The 25,355-nt window shown below is 43.2% G+C and overlaps 3 long non-coding RNA genes across 3 annotated transcripts; 1 reads left to right on the top strand and 2 right to left on the bottom strand.

Moving 5' to 3' along the window:
* Positions 1 to 4,957: 4,957 nt before the first annotated feature.
* Positions 4,958 to 7,399, bottom strand: LOC308575298. Its single transcript, XR_014002741.1, has 2 exons — positions 6,842 to 7,399; positions 4,958 to 5,500 (listed from the first exon to the last, which is right to left on the bottom strand). It is a non-coding gene; the product is annotated as an uncharacterized lncRNA (long non-coding RNA).
* An 8,740-nt stretch (positions 7,400 to 16,139) lies between these two features.
* LOC308575545 lies at positions 16,140 to 18,715 on the bottom strand. The gene is made up of 2 exons (XR_014002875.1): positions 17,904 to 18,715; positions 16,140 to 16,763 (listed from the first exon to the last, which is right to left on the bottom strand). It is a non-coding gene; the product is annotated as an uncharacterized lncRNA (long non-coding RNA).
* Positions 18,716 to 19,807: 1,092 nt separating this feature from the next.
* On the top strand, positions 19,808 to 21,472 carry LOC308575301. The gene is made up of 2 exons (XR_014002745.1): positions 19,808 to 20,119; positions 20,873 to 21,472. It is a non-coding gene; the product is annotated as an uncharacterized lncRNA (long non-coding RNA).
* The last annotated feature ends 3,883 nt before the right edge of the window (positions 21,473 to 25,355 follow it).

Below are 25,355 nucleotides of genomic sequence, written 5' to 3'. Positions count from 1 at the left end.
CACTCACAGCAATTATCTTCTGAGTCACCTCTTCTGATGTTTATCTCATCTTGTATGTCATTTGTCCTCTGCATGTTAGTCCAAAACTAATTAAAGGGCGGTCCCCACCTTTGACACTTTTAATAGCACTCTAAATGAATTTTCTGGAAATGGTAGCCTTGCACTGCAGAGCTTTCCGTCAATAGGGCATGGAAACAAGGGGCCCAGAGCAGCAAAGAGATAAAACGAAACAAAGGAGAATCATTCTAAAGCAGAATGAACCATCCTCAAAACAACCGCAAACATCTAAAAGCAGTTGCAGTTAAAATAATTTTAAGTGCAATTGCAATTAGAAACATGCTCCCATCCAGCGATCTTGAGGTTTGCCAGGAACAGCCCACCAAATGCCTGCTTAAACAGGAATATTTTAAAATTCTTCCTGAAAGGTAATAATCATGTGGACAGGAGCAGCTTACTGGAGAGGGCATTCCACAACAAGAAGGACTATATGACAATATAATTGCTGCATGATCGTATCAGCTTCATTGCTAATGAGAGCATTCCATTAGAATGAAGAAGCCGACTCTGAGTCTGTCTATTTGCTCCTCCCTCCCAGCCTGCTTTCCTTTTATGAGCCTGTCTGGATCCTGAGATCATAAGCACAGACCCTTCTCTTTATGCTTAACCTCCAGGGAAGGTCCAGGAGTTGGCAATGGGAGAATGGGCCATCTCTGCAGAAGCTCCCTGTCTGCATAATGCTCTCCCCAGGGAGACCCAACTGGCGCTACGCCTGTCATCAATTCAGTGCCAGGTGAATACCTATTTGTATTTAATAAATAATAATAATAATAATTTTTTATTTATATCCCGCCCTCCCCAGCCGAAGCCGGGCTCAGGGCGCCTAACAACAATAAAATAATACAACATGCTAAAATCATTTCATTATAAAATTAATTCAAAACAAATTGATGGCAACCATTGGGCTAGAGTTCTGTGAAGATTGCCAGAGGAGGGGGTCAGGCTGCGCCCTGGCCAAAGGCCTGGAGGAACAGCTCCGTCTTGCAGGCCCTGCGGAAAGATGTCAAGTCCCACAGGGCCCTAGTCTCTGTGACAGAGCATTCCACCAGATCGGAGCCACAGCCGAAAAAGCCCTGGCTCTGGTTGAGGCCAGCCTAACCTCTCTGTGACCCGGGACCTCCAAGATGTTTTTGTTTGAAGATCGTAAGTTCCTCCGTGGGACATACCAGGAGAGGTGGTCCCGTAGGTACGAGGGTCCTAGGCTGTATAGGGCTTTAAAGGTTAAAACCAGCACCTTAAACCTGATCCTGTACTCCACCGGGAGCCAGTGCAGCTGCTATAGTATCGGGTGAATGTGATCTCGTAGCAAGGAGTCTTGCTGCGGCATTCTGCACCCGCTGGAGTTTTTTTTTAATAACATTCACACAATTTCATTACAAATGACTATAAATCACTTTTTCTTTAGTGGGAAATGATGTATGGATTTAATAAACTAAACCTTTAAATTTTATTTACATTTTTAAAATTTTTTAAATGCTTTTATTTTGCTTTAAACAAATACAGATAAATATAAACAACCAAAATTAAAAAAGAAAAATCGTTAATAATAATAATGGAGAAAGCTAAAAAAACCTACAAAAATATTGAAGTACATGGCATAGAACATAAGCCATTATGGGAAAGAAAAAAGAAAAAAGGAAAATGAAAGAAGGAGGAGGAGGAGGGGGGGGGGAGAAAAAGAAAAAAAAGGGGGGGAGAAATAGATGAGCCTTCTTGTGTTTTGGCTCTTTTTCCTCTTTATTTACATTTTTATTGTTATTTTCCAGCGCTTTGAAAACTGTTTTTGCACACATTATTGTTTGAACACAAATAATCAACAACGAAATAATAACCCCACCAGGTGAGGTTCGGAAGACCCCTATAGGATTCCAGCAGCAATTCCCTTACAGCTGTAGCATATTACTTTACTTCCATGTTTGCTTATTTCATTTATATCCCACCTTTTTTTTAGTGAATTCATTTTAATAATAGAAAGGACTTCTGAGCAATGAGTTTAAAACAGTGCAGTGAGCATGCATGCCTGATATCAACTTGAGCTGCCTGACACCACTGCTACTTCCTTGCTTACCAGTCTGCTTGCTGTTCTGCCTTCACACTGGAGTTGCACGACAGCCTTGCATTTTTATCATGTAGTAAAATTTATTTGGCAGATTTGTAAACAGTTTTGCAGCTGGAAGCTATCAAAGGTGTTGAGCTTCGAGAGAAAATGCAATAAAATACAAATGCAGTTTTTAATTGTTCATTTGGAAGGTTTATATCCATTACCTGCCTCAAGGTGGTCTACAGCAGGTTGCAGTAACAAGCCCCCCCTTCCCAAACTCAAACATAGTACAGTGTGCAGGCACACGAAAGCTCATACCAATGACAAACTTAGTTGGTCTCTAAGGTGCTACTGGAAGGATTTTTTTTAATTTTGTTTCAACTACGGCAGACCAACACGGCTACTCACCTGTATACTCAGTACATTTTGTTAAATGTTTATTGGTTGTAGCCTGACTGGAGTCTATTTTTCTATTGTAAATAACAATTTTGATTTTTTTTTTAAAGGTATCTTAAAATGCAAACATTTCAGCAAATTGAGAGAGCACGAGGCTTCTGCTTGCAACTGTGTGCTTTATTTGGACTGAGAATATAACTTAGGAGGGCAATTTAAATTTTGTGAGATTTGCAGCTGCAATTTGAGGCTTGCTTGTTATAGGACTTCTTTGGCCTACCTAACCAGTCACACTACTGGCTCCCAGTACGTTCCCGAGCACAATTCAAAGTGTTGGTGCTAACCTTTAAAGTCCTAAATGGCCTCGGACCAGTATACCTGAAGGAGCGTCTCCACCCACATCGTCCAGCCCGGACACTGAGGTCCATCTCTGAGGGTCTTCTGCTGGTTCCCTCACTGCGAGAAGTGAGGTTGCAGGGAACCAGGCAGAGGGCCTTCTTGGTGGTCACACCCACCCTGTGGAACATCCTCCCAGCCTTCAGATATCTTCTAAAAGTCAGATGGTTGTTTGTCTCCTTGACGACAAACAACCATCTGACTTTTAGAAGATATCTGAAGGCAACCCTGTTTAGAGAAGAATACATCACAGGGTTGTCATAAGCCAGTGTAAAGCCATCTCCCCATCTCTCAGCCTCATCTCCTCCACCCTGCAATATGTGGATAATGAGCTCCATTAGCACTGGAATCCACAGACACACAGGGCTTTCTCAGCGCCTGAAGTGCAATCTCTAACGACAAAATCATATTGCATGCCAATGTAAATATTTCTGTTCCCGTCTCTCCAAATCCATTGCAGCACCAAGGAGGATATTGGCATACCACGAAGAGAGCCATCATTCCTGTTCTTCACAGAAAAGATAGATAGAAGCATGACATCATCCTCATGAGAGATTATTGGATGAGGAGACACCTCAGTTCATTTCCAGTTACAGACGCTTTTCGAATTTAGGTATTGGTCCCAATGTGCAGATACCATGATATTTTGTGGGCAGGTTGCCTTGCTCGATCTCCTTTATTTGTAAAAAGAGTAAAAAGAGTTTAGTTCTGGTTGTCTCTTGAATTTGGGGAGCAAGGCTCTCAGTTCTAGGGTTGCCATACGTCCGGAGTCATACCTTAACAGTGTCTGGGTGGAAATCAGCCAAATGTCCAGAAGAATCTGGACATATGGCAGCTCATGTTGGAAATGCCAATTTCCCCTTAAAATAGCTCAAAAACAGCTCCAAAAAATGCTCAGCAACTCCCCCCCCAAAAAAAAAACCTCAACAAATTTTCTGTCCAGATTTTCACTGTTCGAAATATGGTGACCCTATGCAGCTAGCCACTATGGATGGACTCTGCCTCTACTGTCAAAGGCAGTAGCCCTTTGAATGCCATTTGCTGGAAATTTGCTGGGCAGAATGCTCTGGTACCCATATCTTGCTTGTAGGCTCACCCCAAACATCAGGATGCTGGAGTAGATGGGCCATTGGCCTGATCCAGCAGGGGGCTTCTTATGTTCTTTTCACCGTGGATTAGCTTTCACCCCATCTGCATCTTACCTTTAAAGCAATCGTGATCCAACTTTAACCACTCGTGGTTCCCGTCAAAGAATCATGGGGACTTAAGTTTGTTAAGGCTCCTGAGAGTTGTTAGGGAATCCCTTGTTCCCCCTGTACAGAGTTGTATTTCCACACATCTCCACATACCAGGAGGTTCTGCTCATTCCTCTGGCACCCAGAGATGTCTTCAGACACTGTCTGCTGGTCTTCAAATACAAATCATAGCCACATTGACTAGACACTTGATTTTATCTCATTTTTAGGGTTCCCTCAAGATGCTAAGGGGTGCGGGTGGAACTGTGGGCTAAACCACAGAGCCTAGGACTTACTGATCAGAAGGTCGGCGGTTTGAATCCCCACAACGAGGTGAGCTCCCCTTGCTTGGTCCCTGCTCCTGCCAACCTAGCAGTTCAAAAGCACGTCAAAGTGCAAGTAGATAAATAGGTACCGCTCTGGCGGGAAGGTAAACAGCATTTCCATGTGCTGCTCTGGTTTGCCAGAAGCAGCTTAGTCCTGCTGGCCACATGACCAGGAAGCTGTACGCCGGCTCCCTTGGCCAATAAAGCGAGATGAGTGCCGCAACCCCAGAGTTGGCCACGACTGGACCTAATGGTTAGGGGTTCCTTTACCTTTACAAGATGCTAACATAGGTCTGGGGAAATGTTGGCCCTTGAGATGTTGCAGAATGACATGCCCCAGCATTCCTGGCCATGCTGCAAGGGGTTGATGGAATCTGTCATTCAGCAACATCTGGAGTGCCAATGGTTCCCCTTTAGCTCACAAATGCATGCACAAAGAAAATGTTGAGGTGCACCAGATGTAAAAAGGAACACCAGTCTAAAGAATAATTGAACTGCAGCATACAGTCTTAGCTTAGCATATGATTTTATTGATTACTGTTGTCCAAATAGGGACCAAAGCAGAAAAGGGATATATATATATATTTCTTTTTCAGATCACATTTCAGGATGAATGAAAGACGCTGGGATTTCCATTCCAGATGGAGAAAATATGTGATACATTTTTATGCAGGGAGTAAGACATGCAATAGGTTCGGGGGGGAGGGTGTTCCGCTTCTTTCAGCCAGAGGCGACTCAAGAGAACATGTTGACCCTTCAGACACCAAATAGGCCTTCCTTGGGAGACATGTCTCCTTTACTTCTGCTGGCCTGGCCACTGGGGAGTTTGCTTCGTCTGCTGCTGGCAAGGGGGTGGGATGACCACAGGAGGAATGCATGGAGGTGTGATGACTACGGGAGGTTGTTTTGGGCACCGTGGTGGGACAACCTGAGGAGGGTTGCATGGAGGTGGGGTGACCACAGGAGGTTGCTGTTGGCAGGAGTCCTGTGGTTTGTTGCAGCATCCTCTATCTCTGCGGGAGCACATCTTGATATTGGTCAAATTTGGGGTCCTGTGAGAAATGAAGAAATAGCCTTTCAACGAAGGTCAAGCACAAGCATATCTTTCTTAGTCTTCCACTCAAAGCAGCTCACAATATGGTGGCCTTCCCTCCCTGTAGGAGGCATCTATAATGTTCTGTTTGTGTTAGAAGCTGAAATAGATTTCTAAATGGAGCCAGTGTGGCTTAGTGGTTAGAGCACCAGACTAAGATCTAGGAGACTTGAGTTTAAATCCCTACCCAGCCACCAATCTTACTGGGTGACCTTGAGCCAGTCAAGTCCTCTCAGGCCAACCTACTGCACAGAGTTGTGAAGATAAAATGTATAGGAGGAAAACTGCGTATCTTGAGCTTCTTGAAGGAATGATGACGCGATTCAAGTACATAAGTACATAAGTAAATATTTTAACTGTTGTGGGTCTCACCCAGTGTACACCCAATGTACACTGGATATCTAATTTTGTAAAACAGGAATATATAAAGCTTCCTTTTTCTGAATCAAACCATTAGTCAATCTAGCATCTCCTGGTAGACTTGGGATTATCCCCTTTCTAATCCCTGGAAAACCACTGCCAATCAATGCTAACAATTCTAATCTAGACTAGTCAGTGGTACGTGACTCAGCATAAGGCAGCTTTCTGTGCTCCTAGTAGCTGAGGCCAACGTGTACCTATATTGAGGTTCAGAATGGAGGAAACCATCACCCTCTTTATTGCTCCTTGACTAAACATACAGTATGCTCATCTGGCAAAGCAAGTGATCCAGACTAAAGGAGCTCCTGCTCCCTAACCTCTTTAAGGGAGAAAATATGCCTTGGACTCTAGTGCCTTCAAGACTAGCCTATACATGAACGTAGGAAGTGGCCACATGCTGAGTCAGATCATTGATCACTGAGCCATTTCTACATTGTCTACACAGTGATTGCCAGTGGCTTTCCAGGGGGTGATTTCAGCCCTACCTGGAGATGTCAGGAGCTGAAACTAGGATCTTTTGTATGCAAAGTAGATGCTCTGCTACCAAGTTAAGAACATTGCCAGAGATTCTCTTGACTCCTTCATTCACGAATGCCTATAATCTGTCAATTACTTGCTAGCACATTTCACTTAAAATCTCTGCCCAGAGATAGTTTTCAAAGCCCATGCTAGTTTTACGCAGAGGATACCCACTGGAGACAATAGACATGGCTAACAAAGGTTCATTCATTTCATTGTGTCTATTCTAAGTAGAATGTAGTTAGATGCAACCCAAGGACACCTAATCTGGAAACAAGGTTATCCCCATACATTTTGAATATTCAAAGTTCAGACCTCCCACAAATACAATCAATAGAGCGGGTGGTATCTCCAGACTTACCCCAAATGCCAACTGGAAAAACTGCAGTAGTGAAGATCCGAAGTCTATGTCTGGATCCTTGGAGGGTGAGACCTTTTATACGGTCCCCTTGCCTTACTTCTGGAAATGAATTTCCCCTCTTGAGCAATATTGCCCTTCAAGCCATGAGCAAATCTTCGATGGATGGGCCCCACCCCTTAGAAAAGTGTCACCAGGAAATAATAGGATCATGTATGCAATACAGCAGGCGCCGGATCACGTTCCAGGGGGTGATTCCGTGCCGTGTAACTTAATTAATTGCCTTTCTCGGTAACCTGCAGATCAACAAACATTGGGCAACTTTTGGGATAAAGAAATACAATGCCTGGCAGGAGAAACCTATCACAGGACGTCTTCCTGGATTATTTGAAGACAGATCATGGGGAAGATAACAGTCACTGATAAAGAAAGGCAATATCCGGTAGGGCAATCACTTTGGGTGATGTTTTACTGTATGTTTAGAAGACACATCATGGAGATGATTGTTTCTTTCAATGTTTCCACACACTTTATGCCTTAGAACTATGTCTGATTAATGCAGTTTGCTAAAACAGCTAGTAAACCCACAGGCCTAAGTCTAGGGGGCACCTGCAACCTGCTACAGACCCTCCAAGTGTCCCTATTTTCTAGGGGCATTCCTGGATTTCCAGAAGCCATTCCAGTTTCTGATTTGAATGTCCTGCTTTTCCTTGGGATGTCCCTATTTTCATTGGAGAAATGTTGGAGGATATGCTACTAGAGTCTATGATGGTACAGGAGCCCCTCAATTCCCGGAATAGGGACACATCTGACACGAAAGAACACTAACACTTACAGGAGAGTTCGGTTGCTGTGACAATACAGCAGTGGGTTCTGGGTGTAAGAGTCAACAAAGTGTTTTTAGCCATTGTTTTTATTTCTGCTTCATTGCACATATATCAAAATGTGTATTTCAGCTTTTTGTTTCTGAAGCGAGACCCCACAATGCCTTTGGAATGATGGGTAGCTGGGGTTGGTGAGCAGCACAAGTGTAGGGAGTGGAGGCCCTAGTGCTTCCCTCAAAGTATCTTGGGAGATGTAGTTTCTTAAGGGAGCTGAGATCACGAGTCCTCTTAAACAGCAACAATTTTCAGAATAGTTGAACAATGGATCTATCTTCTCAGAGAAACCTAGGAACTGTAACACTGGAAGGGGAAGAGGGTATCCTTCTGATAACTCTCATCACCCTGAATGGACCACAGTGCCTATCTCTGTGGACACACAGAGTGTTGTCCTCGTGCAGTTAATGGCTCCTTGCCAGGAGTTCCTGGGTGTTCTGTCCACGTTGCAAGGTGGGCTGTCCTCCCCTTCTACACCAGGATCAAGACTCATTCTTCCTGGCAACAGCACAGTGATTAGGGTGTGTGGGGACAGGCTATCAATCACTCAAGAGCTCTCTGACTTTCCCATTCATGCCTTCCCCCCCCCCCATGGAGGAAAAGAAACTTGCCAGGATTCCCTCAGTCGGTGGCGATGGGTGGTGACGGGGGGAGAGTTTCAACTTTTGAAGAAGAAGAAGAAGAAGAAGAAGAAGAAGAAGAAGAAGAAGAAGAAGAAGAAGAAGAAGAAGTCTCAAAGCGGCTAACATTCTCCTTTCCCTTCCTCCCCCACAATAAACACTCTGTGAGGTGAGTGGGGCTGAGAGACTTCAGAGAAGTGTGACTGGCCCAAGGTCACTCAGCAGCTGCATGTGGAGGAGCGGAGAAGCGAACCCGGTTCACCAGATTACGAGTCCACCGCTCTTAACCATAATGGTTTAAGTGCATGGTGTGGCATTGGCCAGATCCTTATTAATTGATTAATTAATTTCATAATCTTTATACAACACTTGATGGTAAAAAACAAACAAGGCATTTTACGGAAAAGATAAAGTGATAAAATCATCAATACCCCCCCCAAAAAAATTAATAGTAATTTAAGACTGTCAAAAAGTGAAAATAACATTAGTCTAAAACAAGCATCCATAGGAGAACAATGGTCAGAGAGAGTGTGCTTAGCTGAACTGAAAGCAGGTTGGAAGCTGGAGGCACAGAGAGATGCTTGATCCAAAGCTACAACTACAGTGGTACCTCAGGTTAAATACTTAATTTATTCTGGAGGTCCGTTCTTAACCTGAAACTGTTCTTAACCTGAAGCACCACTTTAGCTAATGGGGCCTCCTGCTGCTGCCGTGCCGCCGGAGCACGATTTCTGTTCTCATCCTGAAGCAAATTTCTTAACCCGAGGCACTATTTCTGGGTTAGCGGAGTCTGTAACCTGAAGCATCTTTAACCTGAAGCGTATGTAACCCGAGGTACCACTGTAATGTGAAGCAAGCTTTTGTGGGGTGTTAATGTTATGAGCCCCTCCATCCTATGCTCCAGTTATGAACATGTGTAAACACCCCAGTCGCCACTGAATTTCATTCCAAGGAAACTGAACCTAGCTAAGCAGCTAGACCTATGGGATTCTCTCACCACTTGCCGACTGGGATGCTTTTTGACACTACATATCAAGTGAGAATGGCCATAGTCAAGAAGTGTTTCTTCAGCATATGATGAAAACTATACAATGAAGATGGAAGTGAGAGCTGGACCATAAAGAAGGCTGATCGCCAAAGAATTGATGCTTTTGAATTATGGTGCTGAAGGAGACTCTTGGGAGTCCCATGGACTGCAAGAAGATCAAACCTATCCATTCTTAAGGAAATCAGCCCTGAGTGCTCACTGGAAGGACATATTGTGAAGCTGAGGCTCCAATACTTTGGCCACCTCATGAGAAGAGAAGACTCCCTGGAAAAGACCCTGATGTTGGGAAAGATGGAGGGCACAAGGAGAAGGGGACGACAGAGGATGAGATGGTTGGATGGTGTTCTTGAAGCTACCAGCATGAGTTTGATCAAACTGCGGGAGGCAGTGGAGGACAGAAGTGCCTGGCGTGCTCTGGTCCAGGGGGTCACGAAGAGTCGGACACGACTAAACGACTAAACAACAACAACATACAATGAAGGCACCAGGGGCACCTCTGTGGGAAAGGAATTCCACAACTTAAAGGCTGCCACAGAGAATGCCCTTTCCTGGGTTACACATCCCCAACTTCTGAGGGTGGTAGAGCTACCACAACAGGCCCTCCTCTGCTGATCTGAACACCTGAGACTGTTTCTATGGAAGGGGGTGGTCTTTCTGGGGCCTAAGTCATTTGTGGCTTTAAACAAGAATGTGAGCTCTTTGAGTTGGACCTGGAAACAAGCTGGGAGCCAATGCAGCTGCTGTTCTTAAAACTACAAAAAGAGCATAGCGCCATTAAGATCTCCTGAAATGTCTTCTTGCTGGTGTTTATGTGGCAAATGCAGTGGAATTCTAAGAATGCAGTGTAATTCCTTTTGCATTAACAGAAGCTTCTTCACTGGGGATCATCTCACAGAGAACCTGAATCCCAACTGAGGGCATTCAGAGTGTGATACGCTTGTGGGTTAATTTTGCCCAGGGAAAACGCCTTGCATTTCATGCCAGTTCACAAGTCAGTGCATGAACTGTGTGCGAGTAGTTTGCATGGGGAAAGTAATGAAGGAAAATAGGAAACTGCCTTCTACCTAGTTTCCGCCTCACATAGGTACAATTCCGGGGACCCTTAACAAATTACAGTCTCCATTCTTCTTTAAGGAAAGTCATGTACTTTAAAGATACTATACTATACAGATACAATACTATACAGATACTATATCTCCCCACACTCAGACCAATTGATCCATCTAGTTCAGGACTGTACAGACTGACCGGCAGCCCTTACCCAGGATTTCAGACAGAAATTTATGGAGACCTGGAGATTCCTTTTTTAAATAATAATAATAATAATAATAATAATAATAATAATAATAATAATAATAATAATGATAATTTATTAGTTTTTACACATATTTTCCAGCACAACATCCTTTTAAACATCATTTCGAAATTTTTGGCTATCACAGCCTAAGACTTCCTTCAACCTCGACTGATGGTTTTCTAAAGTCTTTCTAATTATGCATTTTGTTACTATAATTCTTGCTATGAACTCAAATTTCCAATACACCTATTCTTAATTCTTTCCACAATAATTTATAAATTACTGAGACCTGGAGGTTCTAGGGCAGGAAATCATCTAAAACATGCAGAGCGTCTGTAAGCATCTAAACATCTGAAATGCCACCCAACCTCCTTTAAACACTGTTTAAGTGATGTTTAATCAAGCCATTGTGAAGCCATCTCTTTATCACTGAGCCGCATCTCCTCCATCCTGCAATAGATGGACAATGAAGTCCATTAGCATTGGAATCCACATACACTCAGCAGCAGCAGCAGAAGTAGTCCTGTGCAATCTCTAACGATAAAATCATATTTCCTGCCAATGCAAATTCTGTTTTGTTTATGTCTCCCCAAATCCCTTGCAGCAGCAAGGAGGATATTGGAATACAACGAAGAGAATCATCATTCATTCCCTTCACAGGTATAACAGGAAATACAGGTAGAGGCATGACATAATCCTTACAAGATATTATTGGTTGAGGAGACCTCAGTTCATTTTCATGCAGAGAGAATGTTGAGGTGAAACTGGAGGTGCTGGGTTTAACCCAACATCCTATGCCCTTTTAAAATGTGTCTGGGGGGGGGCTATTGGGAGTTGCTTTTATTTTTATTATGCATTTTGTGGTTTTATATCTTGATTTTATTCTGTGAACCGTGCTGAGACCCCCGGGTGTAGTGTGGTACAGTGGTACCTCAGGTTAAGTACTTAATTCGTTCCAGAGGTCTGTTCTTAACCTGAAACTGTTCTTAACCTGAAGCACCACTTTAGCTAATGGGGCCTCCTGCTGCTGCAGCAGCACCGCAGGAGCACAATTTCTGTTCTCATCCTGAAACAAAGTTCTTAACCTGAAGCACTATTTCTGGGTTAGCAGAGTCTTTAACCTGAAGCGTATGTAACATGAAGCATATGTAACCTGAGGTACCACTGTATATAAATTCAATAAATACACAAAATAACCACAAGTGTAAAAAGGAAACCAGTGTGTCCAGATAGCACAACTGAAATGTAAGTACTGTATATAATAGAACTGCAGCAAGCAGTTATTATTTCACACATTGCTTTACAAGGCAGCAGTATTTCATTGCCAATCAGAGAAGATGATTTTTGTCTGAGGAAGAAGATGCGCAATAAGATTTTCTTTCTTTCTTTTTGGTTAAAGGCAGCTAAGAAGTTGTCTTGCCAAAGGCAAGGTGGCTCTCTTAAAACGAGTTTCAGAAGCAATAGAAAATACTGAAAATGAGTGAGAAAATTAATGATTTTATTCTAAAACAGCCCTGAGTGCTCACTGGAAGGACAGATCGTGAAGCTGAGGCTCCAATACTTTGGCCAACTCATGAGAAGAGAAGACTCCCTGGAAAAGACCCTGATGCTGGGAAAGATGGAGGGCACAAGGAGAAGGGGACGACAGAGGATGAGATGGTTGGATAGTGTTCTCGAAGCTACCAGCATGAGTTTGACCAAACTGCAGGAGGAAGTGGAAGACAGGAGTGCCTGGCGTGCTCTGGTCCAGGGGGTCACAAAGAGTCAGACACGACTAAACAACTAAACAACAACATCCTAAAACAGCAAGCAATGCATTGAATTGAATTGAACTGAATTTATTACTGTCCCAGACCAGACTCACATACAGTACCAAACAAATCAGAAACACAATACAATTGGTGCCTCGCAAGACAAAAAGAATCCGTTCTGTGATTCTCTTCGTCTAGCGGTTTTTACGTCTTGCGAAGCAAGCCCATTGACGGATTAGCGGATTAGCGCTATTAGCGGCTTTTAGTGGCTTATCTGCTGATCAGATCAGCTGATAAGCGGCTTAGCGGCTTAGAAAAAGGGGGGGAAGGAAAAAAAAACCAGCAGGAACTCGCAAGACATTGTCGTCTTGCAAAGCAAGCCCATAGGAAATTCGTTTTGCGAAGCACCTCCAAAACGGAAAACTCTTTCGTCTAGCGAGTTTTCCGTCTTGCGAGGCATTCGTCTTGCGGGGCACCACTGTAAAATGAAGTTTGAATTAACAGTCAATATAACGATAAACCATACAGTTATGGCAGCAGTTGAAATATAGTTTAAGTCTTAATCTCTACAATATTATCTATAATTTGCTTCTAAGTCCTTAGTCTTTATAGTAGCACAGCTTGTGCTGCGAGCTCCAAAACCCATCCCCCATGGAAATAAAGAAACAGTGGAGACAGAATTCAGTTTAAATGTTAATGGGCAAATTTTGGCCTCAACTTTATTAAAATACACAAATGTGACTGGTATTGATGTAGGCATTGGTATCAAACTATATCTGGCTCCTGCCCCACCCTGCAGGAAGCCTGGAAGGGTAAACAACCAGCAGGGGGAATGCCATCAATGTATATAGACTGGTGCTCACCCATGGGGTTCCCAGGGGTCCTGGAATGGCCCTAGCCCCTCTCTGGGCTTCGGACGAGATCCAGACTCCTGGATTCCTTTAACGGAATACCCTGTTCATTGGAGGGGCAGGAGATGGCTGCAACTCCCCTCCCCACATTCCCCTAAACCAATGCCTAACCGCCAAACCTTACAAAGTTGTGACGATTAGACTCATAGAGTTGGAAGAGACCACAAGGGTCATCAAGTCCAACCCCCTGCCAAGCAGGAAACACCATCAGAGCACTCCTGACATATGGTTGTCAAGCCTCTGCTTAAAGACCTCCAAAGAAGGAGACTCCACCACACTCCTTGGCAGCAAATTCCACTGTCAAACAGCTCTTACTGTAAGGAAGTTCTTCCTAATGTTTAGGTGGAATCTTCTTTCTTGTAGTTTGCTAAGAGGTAGGCAAAAACCAAGTGGCCACATTGGAAAAAATTCCTACCCGGCCCCCATTCCAAAACAGGTTTCCAACTGAAGTCCAAAACAAGGCCAAACGCGACCTAATTAACGGGTGGGTGGGCGGGTGTTTGGAAGCGCAAAGCAAAAGAAGGTCCCTACGTCACACTGCCAAATAAATACCCCCAACCTTGCCATGCTGCTGATTGACTAAAGGCCATTGGCATATCTGTGGCACCCCACTTCTTTCAGCCATCTTTTAACCATGTATTCATCTACACACTTCCATTCCTGTTTGAGATTTTGGTTAGATTGCATTCTAATTGTTGCCGTCATTTTTGCTAATTCAATCATTTCAAAAACAATATGTTGACAATCTGCCACTGATGGTACTTCTTCTGATTCGCAGTTTTTAGCAACCAATAACCTAGCAGTGGCTGTTGCATGTAGGAAAATTCTCTTCATGTACCAAAGAGTTTTTAAATGATTTTTTTAAAGCCTGAATTTTAGTCTCTCCCAAACAAAGCCCTTTTGTTCTCTTATTCTGAGTTATAGGAAGAATTATCCTTCCTCCTTCCCATGCAGCCAGGCAATTTTTTTTTCTTCTGTTGGCGATTTCTGAGGTATTTTTCCTGCTATAACTTTGATCCTTTTTGGCATTTCAAAATTATTTTTACAATGGATATTCAAAATTCCATCGCTGCTCATAGCCCCAGACTGCATAGACTCACAGACAGTAACTTTAGCCAATGGAGTCATTTCTTGCACCAGACAGGAACAGCCTAGTGATGATGAAGCATTAATATGCAAATGGGAGCAGCAGGATGACTCAACTGCTATTATGGATAGACTTTCAGACTCTCAGCTACTTCAAACCAACAATTGTGAGACAGCTGCTCAGATGATTGACAGTTTACAGGAAGCCTTTGGATTTACAATTAAGTGTTTTCAGCGACTATTCAGAATAAAGCTTGAGTCCAAGAAAGACTGCAACCGTCGTGTGACACAGTTCCTAGCTATTATTGAGAATCTGGAACTAGCAAATTTTTCACTTGTTGATGAACTGAAAGTTTGCAATTTTGGGGGTCACTTGGACTGAAGTTTGAGACATTTGCCTCTCTCATGGCAACAGCCTATAGGCCCACATTTTACTTTGTTTCCTATTTTGTGATTTTACCGGTAAATTCCCCCTGAGTTTCTCTCACCAAAGAGTACATGCCCCAGACCTAGGGTTTGCCATATTTTGAAGTGCAAAAAAGAGGATGCTATAACAGCCATTCAAAGCAAATAAATGCAATTTGTCTCAAATTTTACACCTGAGAAAGAGGAAGTGTCCTCAAAAAAGAGGATGCATGTCAACCCTACACCTGACATCCTGGGAATTCTCCTTTTTTATATATTTTTGCACCTGGGAAAACCCTTTAAGCCACAAATGCACAAATAAAATGAAATGTTGAGGTAATGGAGATGCTGGATTTAAGCACAAATGTGAAAAGGGACACCAGTGTGCCCAGAAAACACATTTGGGTAGGTTTGCCATATATCTGGGTTTCCCCAGACATTAGTGGGATTTCAGTGGTGGAAGTGATGTCCTGGTGGAATTTCCCAAAAGCAGCAGTTTGTCCTGGATTTTTGGCAACAATACCAAAAAATTGAGGGTTTTGTGCATTTGGGGATCTTCTTTAAAAAGCTCGACAAACTTTTTTATATATAAAAAAAGTTCTACAATTTGTTTGTGTCTGGATTTTCATACCCTCCAACATTTCCCTGGTAAAAATAGAGATGTCCCATTCCATAATGCTAACTTTGCTATTTACACCCCACACATCTTACTGGGTTGCCCCAGCTACTCTGGGGGGCAGTTTTAACATATAATAAGAACATAAGAAAACATTATTGTTGTTGTTGTTGTTGTTGTTGTTGTTGTTGTTGTTGTTGTTGTTGTTGTTATTTCCAGAATTGCCTTCAGATAGCTCAGGGGATAATAACTCCATGCCCTCCAACATTTCTCCAATGAAAATAGGGATATCCTAAGGAAAAGTGGACATTCCAGGATCAAATTAGAAACTGGGATGGCTTCAGAGATGTCGCTGGAAAATAGGAACACTTGGAGGGTAACCCTGTAAAACTGTAGCAAACCGTTAATATTTTACACATTACATACTAAGGGGAGTAAAAGGCCAGAGTATTTCTGTGCCATTGAGAAAAGGTGATTTTTGTTTGAGGAAGATGTGTATCAATATTTTTCTTTCTTTTAACCAATCACAGCTAAGAAGCTAATATTGTCCTTTCACCCACTAAACACATTGTTTAAAGTCCTTATGGACTGGAAACATTACTTTCTCTTTAAAACAAAAAAGAGTTCAAGGTTATCAATAAGCTAGCTCATTAAGCCACAAATATACAAAAGAAACAGTGCATGGTGTCTTATTTTTGCATATGATTTTAATTATTACTGTTGCCCAAACAGAGGCCAAAACATAAAACAGTTAACTTTCCTCCCCAAATTATGTTTCTGGGTGGAGAAAAGACACTGGAATTTCAGTGCTAGACAGAGAAAATATTTGAAACAATTTTATGTAGAGAGAAAAGCATTCAATAAGCTATCCCTCATCCTTCATCCGCTTCTTTTAGCCAATGATGACTCAGAACAGAAGATGGTGACCCTTCAGCCAACAAACACATCTTCCTCAGGAGTCTCATGTTCTCTACTTCTGCTGGTGTGGCCACTGAGGGGTTTGCTTCGTCTGCTGTTGGCAAGAGGGTGGGATGACCACAGGAGGGATGCATGGAGGTGGGACGACCATGGGAGGTTGTTTGGGGCACTGGGCTGGGATGACCACAGGAGGAATGCATGGAGCTGGGATGACCACGGGAGGTTGTTGTTGGCAGCCTCTGTCCTCATGGCAGGAACTTCCACCCCTGTGGCAGGAGTCCTGTGGTTTGTTGTGGCAGGAGTCCTGTGGTTTGTTGTGGCAGGAGTCCTGTGGTTTGTTGTGGCATCCTCTGTCGTTGCGGGAGCACATCTTGATATCAGTCAAATCTGGAGTCCTGTGGGAAATGAAGAAACAGCCTTTCAGAGAAGGTCCAGCAGAAACATACCTTTCTTATTCTTCCACTCAGAGCAGCTCACATTATAGTGACCTTCCCTTCCTGTAGGAGGCATCTATAATGTTCTGTCTATGTTAGAAAATGATACCCATTCCTAAATGGAGCTGGTGTGGTATAGTGGTTAGAGTGCTGGACTAGGACCTGGGAGACTCAGATTTGAATACCTGCTCACCTATGGAGTCCCACACTCTCAGCCTACAGAGTGGTTGTGAAGATAAGACGGGGAGCAGAAATACGCACACCACCTTGAGCTCCTTGGAGGAAAAGTGGTGGGATACAAATGTTAAGTAAATAAATCAACATTTTAACTGTGTGGGGCTCACCCAACGTACCCCAGGTTTGTATCATTGTACTCATCCTGCAAAGCAAGTAATCCAGACTAAAGAAACTCCTGTCTTAGTTGACAATGCTCCCTAATATCTTTAAGGAAGAACATATACCTTGAACCCTAGTTCTTTCAGGGCTAGTTTCAGACAGGAGGCCATTTCATCTGTACCTTGAGTTGCTGGGAATTTACCTTGAGCTGCTCAAATTGTTTAATTCAGTTTTTGAATCATTGGCTCTGTTTTCAATTGGATTGTAGTTTGGTATTGTGACAATGCAGCTTTTATTGGATTTGTATTAAAATTAATAAAAATTATTATTAAAAAAGAGATGCTGGGAGTTGAGTGTGGGAACTTCTGCAGGCAAAGCAGATGTTCTACCACCGAGCTGTGACTCTTCATATGTCCCTGTGTGTGTCACTCCAACGGTTGGCTAGATGCATTCTCTTTATGATAACTCAGCTCTAACTTAGTCAAAGATTCTTTTGATTCCTTAGTTCACCAATGCCTACAGTTTGTTGGTTTTCAAATATTTGTACCCAATGCCAATCCTTCTCAATGTAGAGCCAGTGAAGTCAATAGATATGGCTAATAAAGGTTCGTTCATTTCATTGTGTCTATTCTAAGTCAAATGCATTTAGATGCAACCCAAAGAGACCTAATCTGGAAACTAGGTTATCCCCATGCATCTTGAATAATCAATGTTCAAACCTCCCACAAATACAATCAATAGTGCAGGTGTTATCTCCAGACTTACCTCAAATGCCAACTGGAAAAGCTGCAGTAGCGAAGATCAGAAGTGTATGTCTGGATCCTTGGAGGGTGAGACCTTTTATACGGTCCCCTTGCCTTACTTCTGGGAATGAAATCCCTCTCTTGAGCAAGTGTGAGCAATATCATCCTTCAAGCCATGAGCAACTCTTCGATGGGTGGGCCCCACCCTTTGGAAAAGTGTCACCAGGAAATAATGGGATCACTTTTGTAATACTGCAGGCACCTGACCATGTTCTGGGGCTGATTCTGTGCTGTGTAACGTAATTAATTGCCTTTGTTGGAAACCTGCAGATCAACAAACATTGGGCAACTTTTGGGAGAAAGAATGGCAGCGTCCAGTAGGACAGCCCTTTTGAACAATGTCTTTCTGGATGCCTTTAAGACACATCATGGGGAAGGTGATTCTATCCAACGTTTCCACACACCTTCCATTTTAGAACTATGTGTGATTAACCATTTGGCTACAACCCCTAGCAGGCCCACAGGCCTAAATCTAAAGCATGGGTGCTAGAGTCTTTGATGGTCCAGGAAATCCTAAAATCATGGAATATGGACCCTCCTGCTATCAGAATTAAGCAGCTCTGAAGGTACAGCAGTGCGGAGAGACTGTGTGTAAGAGTCAACAAAGGGATTTAACTTACCATTTTTATCTCTGCTTTATTGTTTATATCAGGGATTGTCAACCTGGCCCCTACCTCCTACTAGTGGAGGTTTCAGGATTCTTGGTGGGCAGTAGGGGGTTCTATGGCACAAGCTGAATCCTCCTTCCACCAAGCACTGGGGGCAGTAAGGAAATTTTACCATCAAGAAAGATGCATTAGTGGGCGGTAGGTATAAATAGGTTGACTACCGCTGGTGTATATGCTGAAATGTTGTATTTTAACTTACACAGTATGTTGTGTAGCAACACACTATGATGCCATTGGGATGATGGGCAGTTAAGAAATGTAATAAATAATTGAGAGTACTTAATGAGCAATAAGAGCCGGGGGGGGGGCAGCCCCTTGTACATTTAGAGCAATATATTGCCATTTTAAACAGCCATGGCTTTCCCCCAAAGAATTCTGGGAACTGTGGTTTGTTCAAGGTGCTGAGAGTTGTTAGGAGACTCCTATTCCCCTCACAGAGCTACTATTAACAGAGTGGTTTAACAATCAATCCGTCTTCGCAGGGAACCTGGACCTTTGTACAGAAAGGCTCTCAGACTGATAGGTCAGTGTGTCTGGCTATTAACGAGAAGGTTGGTGGTTCAAGTCCATCCAGGGATGGCTGTGAGATTCCTGCGTTGTAGGGGGTTGGACTAGATGACCCCCCAGGTCCATTCCAACTCTACAATTGTATGTTCAAGCACGAGTTCTTTAATTTACAGGGTTGCGTCCCACTAAAGCTACATTCACATTTGATAAGAATGTTGGGAATTGTAGCTCAGTGAGGGGGGAAATTCAGTTCCTTTGATTCTTTGGGGAAAGACATGTGCTTTAATAGGACTGCCATTAGCAGGATTTGGCTCCCCGCCCCTGAAAAAAGGTCAACAATTTGTTTGTGTCTGAATTTTCACTTCTTGAAATATGGCAACCCTAGCTTTAAAAACGTGTTGGATGAGCTTTCAATGTATGATGATCATTCCTTTATTTCCCTACAATCGACTATGGGGGAAGAGAGAGGGAGGGAGGGAGGGAGGGAGGGAGGGAGGGAGGGAGGGAGGGAGAGAACAAGCTTTTGGCAGAAGTGGGTGACATTTGCAAATTCTACTTTGGGACTATTCTCCATTCTCCATTCTTCTCCAAAAGATGACTTTTAAGAATCCAGTAAGAAGACCCTGAAAAGGATTGTTCTGTTGGACCACACCTTTCATTATCCCCCCAGATTGATCAATGTGTGTGATTGTTGATACATAGGAATTCTAAGGGCAATTACATTACGCAGTGCAGAATCAGACCCTGACTTGTCACGAGTCGCACGCTGCATTGCAAAAGTAATCTCATTATGTTCCGGTGATACCTTTTCCCTGGGGTGGAGCCCATCCAGTAACACATACAAATCATCGCATGAAAGTCCAGCTTGGCTCACTCTTGCCCAAGAGAGGAATTTCATTTCCGGAAGGCAGGTGAGGGACTGTATAAAAAGTATCTCACCTCAAGGATCCAGACAAGACTCCGGTGATCATTCCTATTCTAAGGATTCCAGTTTACATTTTCAGTAAGTTTGGGGATTCTACCTGTTCTGTGGATAGAATTGGAGGGCAGGGGTTGGAACTGATCTTCTGAAATTGATGGATGGGGTGATTTATGTCAAGGGAAGCCATCTTGGTGTCCCCCAGATGACAATGGACAACAACTCCCATCATTCCTGTTCATTAGATGAGCCGCCAGCTGGGGCTGGTGGGAGTTGTAGTCCAATGTTCCGGAAAGCACCACTTTGTCCATCCTTGGAGCTGTGCAACTCTGAGTCCCTTTAAAGGGGAACGTTGTGAACCTAAGCCAAGGGTAGCCAAGGTGGTATCTTCTAGATGTTTCAGACTACAAATTCCACCAGCCTCAGATAGTATAGCCACTGATCCAGGAAGATGAGTCTATAACAGCTAGAGGATATTTTTCAAACTGTGTTTTTGTTGAACCTTCTTGTGAGATATTTTTTCTAGTTCACTTGAATAATGTTCTTTGCCTAAAATGTCTAGAAGGTTTGAGAAGCCACCCTAATCTACTTAAAATGTGAAGACTTAAGAAACAGACATTTGCATTGGACCTTTGCTCCATAGGACTCCAGATCTGACCGACATCAATATGTGCTCCATTTAGGAATGGATTTCATTTTGTAACACAGACAGAACATGATAGCTGCCACTCACGGGAAACAAAGGCTGCTAAATAGTACACTGCTTAGAGTGAAGGAATACGGAAGGTATGCTCCTACTGGACCTTCTCTGAAAGGTTGTCTCTTCATTTCTCACAGGACTCCAGATTTGACCAATATCAAGATGTGCTCCCGCAACGATAGAGGATGCCACAACAAACCACAGGACTCCTGCCACAACAAACCACAGGACTCCTGCCACAGGGGTGGAAGTTCCTGCCATGAGGACAGAGGCTGCCAACAACAACCTCCCGTGGTCATCCCAGCTCCATGCATTCCTCCCGTGGTCATCCCAGCTCAATGCCCCAAACAACCTCCCGTGGTCGTCCCACCTCCATGCATACCTCCTGTGGTCATCCCACCCCCTTGCCAACAGCAGACGAAGCAAACCCCTCAGTGGCCACAGCAGCAAAAGTAGAGAACATGAGACTCCTGAGGAAGATGTGTTTGTTGGCTGAAGGGTCACCATCTTCTGTTCTGAGTCATCATTGGCCAAAAGAAGCGGATGAAGGATGGGGGATAGCTTATTGAATGCTTTTCTCTTTACATAAAATTGTTTCAAATATTTTCTCTGTCTAGCATTGAAATTCCAGTATCTTTTCCCCACCAAGAAACATAATTTGGGGAGGAAAGTTAACTGTTTTCTGTTTTGGCCTCTGTTTGGGCAACTGTAATAATTAAAATCATATACAAAAATAAGACATGGTGCACTGTTTTCTTTATATATCTGTAGCCTAAAGGGCAGGCCTTTTGAGATCCTTGAATTCTTCTTTGTTTTGATGAGAAAAACAGGTTTCCAGTCCACAAAGACATTAGGTGTTTGGTCATCAAAGGGCAAGATTGAAGGAAGGAAGTAAAAGAAACCTTGATGAACGTCTTCTTCCTTAAATAAAAACAATCTTCTCTGATTGGTACTGAGATACTGTTACCTTTTACTGACCTTGACATGTCATGTATAAAATATTAACTGTTTGCTGCAGTTATGTTACATACTTAACATTTCACATGCATTTTCTGGGCACATTGGAGTTTCTTTTTACAACTGTGGTTGTGAGGGTTGAATTTGGGGTAATAGGGAAAAAATCTGCCAAGGGGATTTAACTGGCTGCACCAGTCCTAACCAGCTACTGCAGCTGTAGACACAGCTGTTGGTGGAAGGAATAAGGTGCTTAACAAAGGCATCAAAGAGGTGAAGAGAGGCTTCATCGAAATCCAGGCTCAGGAGTTGGAGGGGAGATGGTCTGGGTGTGTCACATGAGGTTCCAGGACTTGGAGAAGATCATGTGTCACTTTGTCACATGAGATTCCTGGCAGACGCGCCAAAGGCTGTATCAACGCAGGTGGAGGTTGCCAGGTACTCCTTTTTGGCACACCCGAAAGTGCGTGGGCCATGGAAAAAGCATGCCACTGTGCTGAGGCCAGGGTGGGGTAGGAAGGGAGGCAAGAAGAAACTGTGAACCCCTCCCTCTCGCTCAATACTAGAAATCCAGGCAGCTGGGTGTCAGGAGATCCAGAGCAGACAAAATTATATATAGTTCAGATTCAAGGCCTTCGACTGATTGTTGATGTTGATGTCTCACCAATCAGTCGATGTCTCACCTTAGCTATCAATGCTATCAGTCGAGGTGTTTAGTTAAAGCATTGATTTTAATTTTTAGGTTATGCAAAAACTAGTCATTAAGACTACAGTCTTATGCCTACTTACTAAAGTCTTAGAGCAGCAGTTCTCAAAGTGGGTGGCACTGCTTTTTTGGGTGGGGCAGTGGGATTACACTAAGAGGCAAGGGGGAAGCAGAGGGGGAGGGAAACTGGAGGTTTTATTTATTTTCCATTCTTTATAATCACACTTTCATCCAGGGGTGTCGAATAACCTACAGAAAAATAATTCAGTCAAAAATCTAACAATAACATGCATCAAAATCCTCCTCCTATTCATTATGCGTAACAGTATACAGTGGTACCTCGGGTTACATATGTTTCAGGTTATATACACTTCAGGTTACAGACTCCGCTAATCCAGAAATAGTACCTCAGGTTAAGAAGTTTGCTTCAGGATGAGAACAGAAATCGTGCTCCGGCGGCGCGGCAGCAGCGGGAGGCCCCATTAGCTAAAGTGGTGCTTCAGGTTAAGAACAGTTTCAGGTTAAGAATGGCCCTCCGGAACAAATTAAGTTCTTAACCCGAGGTACCACTGTATACTTTTGTCTCTACTCATTTATCCTAATTTTTTTCCCTCCCTCCCTCCCTCCCCCTTAACCCCCTGCCCAAACCCCCTGTCCTCTCTTCCAATCTTTAACCATGTGCACAGATTATTCATTCTAATTTGGATGCTTGGGTTGGCTTCCCCCTGTGCTATCCAATTCCTATAACTTGTCCATTTATTCAAAATCTTTTGACATTTGTTTTCCCATGTATCTTCCGTCATTACCTGTTCAAATATATCAGATTGTATGTATTCAAAAAACTGGAGGTGTTAATGACTGAAAGGCTGGCATCACTGTATCAAGTTAATCATTTTCTTCTGAATTAATTAAACTAAATAGTTTTCAATGTGCAATTAATTGCTACTGTTTTGAATTTTATTTTGTTTTTTCCTTCCTTCTGGTCACACAACCTGCTGTTTTGAATAATACTTTTCAGAGTAGGGAAAGGGGCATGAGGGATTAGTTTGTGGAACCAAATGGATGGTGGCTCTGAAACGTTTGGGAACCCCTGTCTTAAAGAAAAGGTGTATGATAGAGGTGAATGAAATTATGAGCTGTGTGGAGACAGCGAATAGGGTTCTCTCTCTCTCTCTCATAGTTCTGGAACTCAAGAACATCCATTGAGGCTGAATTTTGGTAGATTTGGGGCAAACTGATGGTGTGGAGAATGTGGATCCACTCTCATAATCACAGAACCCATTGGGGCTATCCATTGAATCTGAACGAATCTGGAATATTCAGGACAGACAAAATAAAGCTCTTCTGCACACAGAGTATAGTAGTGATAGCCACCAACTTGGACAGCTTTCAAAGAGGATTCCATAAATTCAGGGACCAAAGAGTACGACTGCATGACACAAGCCTTTAGGCAATGGTGTTAAGCAGATAATTTTGCTGCTACTGAATGTCAGGATGCTGTCAGCGGCTCCTGGCTAGTTGTCCAGGGAACTATTAAGACAAGGAAAAGTTTCCTACTGCCATTTTTTATTTCAGACTTTACAGAGAAAGGCTATATGATACGATAATCTATATTTTCATTGTCCCATACAGAACAACAAAATTGAAAAAATCTACATCAGACTTTCAAAAATCCACAAGCCTGCTATCCCAGCCTGCTTAGCCCCCTAAAAACTCTGATACCCCATAATTAAATACAATATACTCCCATAGAGACTATGGGTTTAAAACCAAAATTGCATTTGGATAGAAACTGTTTCTCAGATGGCTAGTCCTAGTCTTTATAACCCTGTACCTTCTTCCAGAAGGCAGAAGCTAAAAGAGATCATTTCCTGGGTGCGCACTATCCTGCACTATCTCTGCAGCTTTTTATGACACCTGGAAGCATAGATTTGATCCAAGGTGGGAAGAGTGCACCCAATTATTCTCTCCGCAGTCTTTACAACCCTGGACAGCATTGTTTTTTCCCTGGCTGTGCAGCTCCCAAATCACACACACAGACCATAAGTTAATACACTCTCAACAGTACAATGGTAAAAATGCCATCAACTGGTCCTTTGAGAGAACCCAGCCTCTTGGATAATGTTGTCCCGGGTGAATCTCCACCCCCCCCCTCTCTCCCACTTCCTCATCACTTCTACGGGTACTGCTAAGTGCCCTCTGTCTTTGAGCTCTTTGCTCTCCTACTTTTAAGGCTCGCCGGGTTCTGGGAGATGGAGGGTCTGGAATGCTTTCTAATGGCAACGTGTCAGCTGGGTGTTGTTCTGGCTGTCCCACAATTTCCCAGCTTCCCCCTTCAACTACCTCTGAGCTGTGACCTCCCTCAAACCGCTGTTGTAAAGCTATATTGTCTTCCTTTCACTCCTCCCTGGAAGGGTCCGGATGGGGAGGCTGTCTCCACCATTCCTCCTCTGTCCAGTCCCTGAGACTGAATGAGGTTGTTTTGACCTAGGGAACAGGGACATCGGCCAAGTGTGGGTTAGTTTCACATGTCTCCCTTCAGAAGTCCATTCTGTTTCCTCATTCATTTGCATTTTTGTTAAAAAAGAAGTAAATATTTGTTTTGTTTTATTTCTTTGGGAATATATATGGCTCAGTCAAAGAGCTATCTCTTGAGCATCTCTAGGTCAGACTAGGTCTTCCTTATGAAATAAAAAAATTAAGGTCTTATATATATAATAAATGTTCATAAATGTACCAGTCTAGCACACATATACATATGGGGACCACATATCTGGAGCAGCACAGGAGGACTGTCCTGAAATCATTTTGACTCCCAAACTGACCAAATGTTTGTTCTGCAAGGAGGGAGGGGGTGAGGGAACTTTCCCATTGTCTCAGGAATTAAGAAATCACCATCTCAAAGGAATGCCAGACTACCAGGAAAGGCAATCAGGTAAGGCATTATCAGATAACCTGGC

Source organism: Podarcis bocagei (assembly GCF_964188305.1).
Source record: "Podarcis bocagei genome assembly, chromosome: 16".
Taxonomy (NCBI): Eukaryota; Metazoa; Chordata; class Lepidosauria; order Squamata; family Lacertidae; genus Podarcis; species Podarcis bocagei.
The sequence above is the reverse complement of the archived record's forward strand: the minus strand, read 5'-3'. Positions and strand labels throughout refer to the sequence as shown.